This window comes from Panthera pardus, unplaced genomic scaffold (assembly GCF_024362965.1).
Source record: "Panthera pardus isolate Hobbes unplaced genomic scaffold, ASM2436296v1 HiC_scaffold_27, whole genome shotgun sequence".
Lineage (NCBI taxonomy): Eukaryota > Metazoa > Chordata > Mammalia > Carnivora > Felidae > Panthera > Panthera pardus.
The window spans coordinates 87,656,751-87,661,571 of record NW_026526843.1 but is presented as its reverse complement, the minus strand read 5'-3'; positions in this window follow the sequence as shown (position 1 = coordinate 87,661,571).

Here is a 4,821-nt window from a genome sequence, read left to right as displayed (position 1 = left end):
CAGATGGGGTTTAAGTTACTAATCTGCTGGCCTGAAAATAGGGATATTCTTTTACTTTACTTTTTATCTTATTTTATTTTATTTTTTATTATTTAAATTCAAGTGAGTCAACCTACAGTGTAGTCCTGGCTCCAGGAGTAGGACCCAGTGATTCATCTTTTACCTATGACACCCAGTATTCATCCCAACAAGTGCCCTCCTAAATGGCCATCACCCACCAAACCCATCTCCCCACCCACCTTCCCTACAGCAAACCCAAGTTTGTTTTCTGTATTTAAGAGTCTCTAATGGTTTGCCTCCCTCTCTGTTTTTATTTTATCTTTTCTTCCCTTCCCCTATGTTCACCTGTTGTGTTTCTCAAATTCCACGTATGAATGAAATCATATGATATCTGTCTTTCTCTGACTGACTTATTTCGCTTAGCATAATACATTCTTATCCAGGTGGGCCTAGTGTTGTCACAGGAGTCCTCAAAAATGAAAGTGAGGGGCAGAAGAAGAGTCGGTGTCAAAGTAACACATTTCTCTGAAATTACAAGAAACCCTTGACCAGCCATTGCTGGCTTTGAAGACGGAAGGGGGCCATGAATCAACAAATGTGGGTGGCCTCAGAAACTGGAAAAGGCCAGAAAATAGACCCGCCCCAGAGCCTCCAGGAGAGAACCCAGCCCTGCCAACAGCTTGATTTTATCCCAGCCTGGCCATGTTGGGCTTCTGACATCCAGACCCATGAGAAAATAAATTTTGTTATTTTAAGCCACTGAATTTGTGGAACTTTGTTACAGTAGCTGATACAGTACCTGTGTGCAACCTGACACAGTACACTTTATTGACCTTCCTCTGTCGTGTGCCCCAATTACTCACTTCTTCGTCATCCTTTGTGAGGCACTTCCCAAATAAATCCATTGTACCTGAATCCTTGTCTCAGGTCTGCGCTTTGGAAATTTAATCCAAGACACTCCACCTCCTCAACAAACTCTACTAGAATGACCAAAAATATGTAAAAATAGGGCATAATCTGTATAATGATGAGGAGATAGGGATAGATATTAGTAATAGGTCAAAAATGCATTGTACAAATTGGCTTACTTTGAGGAAACCAATAAATATGGCATATTTCAACAAGACTGGCTGGCAAGTAGAGGAAATAAATGATTGCTATTACTCCACAGAACCAGGAAAATCCCCACCTCTGAGAAAGAGAGGCTATAAAAAAAGGTTTCCAAGACAAAGTAGATGTGATGAAGGACAGAGTACCCAAGGAATCATACCAAAATTTCTCAGAAAGATTAGCTAAATAGAGCATTTACTCTTAGCTTCCTCTTTGTGCAAACAAAAGAAAGTAAAAATGTTAGTATATTGATTCTTATGTGGGTGAATCTCTCAGAAGGAGAAGGTTGAGGTCCCACAACCTACCCACAAAAACTAAAACAAAATAATGCAAAGAAGAAACGGCTCCTTTTCCATTAAGGTGACTTCTTACTAATTGTATTATTCAGGGCTCTCCAGAGAAACAGAAGCAACAGGACGTGTATGTGTGTGTGTGTGTATGTATGTGTGTGGTTGTATCCTTGTTCAGAAGAGGTCAGTCTCTGTTCTATTAAAGCCTTTAACTGATTGGATGAGGCTCACCCACATTGTGGAAGTCAATCTGCTTTACTCAAAGTCCACCAATTCAAATGTTAATTTCATCCCCAAACATCTCCAAAGCAACAGAACAATGTTTGACCAAATATCTGGACACCATGGTCCAGACAAGTTGACCTGTAAAATCAATCGTCATGCTAGCTCCCAGGCTCCCTTCTGGGAAGGAAGTTCTTCCTGGGCAAATGGAGTTCTGTCCTAACACAGGAGCACCATGTTCCCAGTGTGAATGAGCTAAGCTGTGGAGGAGGTCATTTGAAACCAATCTAAATCCTACAAAGGCGGTCTGAGCTGCACCCATCAGAACTCACACATGCAGTCACTGAAAAGAAACCATTTGGAAAATCAATTAACTTTCCTGTCATGAGGTTTTCTCTCCAAAGCTCACTCCCCACTGCATGTAGACAATTTAATTCAACCTCTAACAAAATATAGCTACAGGAAACAGAAATACTTTCACGTTCCCATTTTCTGGGACTAGAAGATTTGGATTCTGACACGGAATCCATCTCAAATCTCAGTACTCAAAGAACGTGGAGTTCCCCTGGTAAAGCTGAGGCTATAAAGAAAAACCACTAGACTTTTGAAAAGTACTTAGAGCAAAATAAAAAGGCCACTTGGGGATTCAGAATAAGTGTATCCATGTGAAACTTTTATACCAAGAAAAGTTAAGTTAAAAAAAGCTTAATTTGTATCTTCAATAAGATGTGTGGGACATTTGTACTCATTGTGTCAGAGTAGACAGTTAGGCTCTAACTGGATACCTGGAGGTCAGCAACAAGGAGTCACGGTCAGCTATTGGGACGGTCAGAGGCCTGTCCTGGCAGCACTCCACAAGAACCTAGAACAAACCAGACAGGCCCAAGATGGCGGGTACCATGGCAGGAAACCCCTGACCAGATAAGGAAGAAAAAGCGCAAAACCTGAAACCCTGCTTCCTCCCCCAAGTAATAAATATTCTGCCCCCTAGTTAACAACTGTTAATAAAAGATAGAATCCCAAACCCTAGGGTGCACAGCTCTCTCCCGCCCTCCCTCTCGCTCTCTCGCTCTCTTGAGCTCACCAGCTCTCATATCTCAAAAGTGCACTTTTTGCTTTAATAAACATTCCTGCTTGTGTTACTCATCTGAATTCATTCACGTGACAAGACCAAGAACCTGTGGTGACTCCCTCCGGTCTGGCTTGGGTGAGACCCGAAAGTTGGGGTCTCCCCAATTCACCAAGCAATGTTTTTTTGGCGACCATGAAGGGACAAGGTGACACTGGGTTGGGCAACCCTCTTATCGGTGAGTCTCCAACTCTCACTTCCTTGTGCTAGAGAGTTCCTTGGACACCCTCCTCCAATGTGTCCGGTTCGCTTTCTTTTCTTTTTTCCCCTAATGCATTTGTATTTGTTACAACCTTTTAAAGCAGAATGTGACTTGAACACTACATTTCTACTCACAAAACCTGGTGAGTTACTTTTTTCTGAGTTTTTTTTTTTTTTAAGTTTATTTTGAGAGAGAGAGAGATGAGTTGAGGAGGGGCAGAGAGAGAGGGAGAGAGAGAGAATCCTAAGCAGGCTCTGCACTATCAGTGCAGAGCCCGACTCGGGGCTCAAACTCACTAACTAGGAGATCATGACCTGAGCTGAAACCAGGTCATGGTTTCAGTTGCTCAACTGACTGAGCCACCCAGGTACCCCAGTGAGATGCTTTTTGAACAGCTTTGCAACACGCATAGGAAGGCTTATAGTTTTGCTACTCTAAACAACGCTCTTGGGGCGCTTGGCTGGCTCAATCAGAAGGGCATGTGACCCTTGATCCCAGGGTCATGAGTTTGAGCCCCATGTTGGGTGTAGAAATTACTTAAATAAATAAAGCTTAAAAAAAAAAACAACAACAGCAATACTCTCCTTCGGAAAACAAGCCCTATAGATAGGTACTCCTATCAAATTGGTTCAGTTTAACATACTAGTTTCTAGAGGCCTGGTACATGCAGTTGGTGACTGCAGGTGACAGAAAATTTAAAAAGCAGATCCTAGAAGGTGAAAGCTGTTTTAACCAATATTTTTCTTTTAAACATCAAAGTGTAGCTCTGAACACTTCAGTGACAAAGATTTGGTCTCGCTAAGGAGCCCGCTTGAGAGCTGAACACTCTAGACCAGACAGTTAGCATGAGGCTACGTACATCTTACAACACACGTTTCCTTGTCCTATTAAAATAAGCCAATGTGGAACTCGGAAACAAAACTATCTGGGCTGCTGTTCCTAAGTATCACAGCATCACATTCAGAAGTAGAAAGAAATCTTATTTTCAAGGATGTTTTTATTTTTGCTAACATTTAAAAAAATCTGTGAGGCATGACAATAACGACTTAAGGGGAAGATAAGATTTCTTTCTATTTCTGACAGGGTTGGCTTTAAAAGGCTATCCTGAGCAGAGGCTTGCCCTTATGCCATGCAGCATCCAGAGCTCTGTTGCATGTCTCCTGGGTCATGGGATGCTCTGATCCCTCCCCATACTTCCTCTCATACCTACTTCCACATTCTCCTTCACCAGTGGTGGGGCAAAGAGACCTGCAGAATGTTCCGCCACCCATTACAGAGATCCTATAACTCACTCTGCATTTGTGCGGGTCACCATAAAATTGGCTATAAGCCACTTTACTTCCTAGCAAGGGACCCTGCCCCATGGGATTTTCCCCTGTGTGTCTGCCTGATTTACCACTTATATGGATGCCATTCAACCCAAGCAATTCAGGGATTCAGAGAATTGGAAAATAGAAGTTAATTCCACCTACACTGGCTGCAAAGTAGAAAGTATCAAAAGATTTCTGCTGGTCAGACCAGAAATATGTAGACCATCAAAGGGACCCCCATCCCTGGTGGCCATTGTTTGCCACCAACTGTTGAGAGGCCTATCAGAATGAGGGGAATGAAATATTCAGAGATCTTGGAGTCATGACAATGCCCACTCCTGAGGAATCCACACCAGGACTTCAGGGTTACTTATTGGACATTGTTCTCCCATCATTCCTATCGGGGTCTTCAGGAAGGCCGACATTCCTGGGACTGCAGGCACCTGGATGAGGTGCAAGCCTTGGGACACCAGGGCCAGCCAAATCATGACACGGCCTGCTGGCCATTGCTATGCTGATGGGGTGAATGGACATCAGGCTGGGGATGCCCATGGTCCA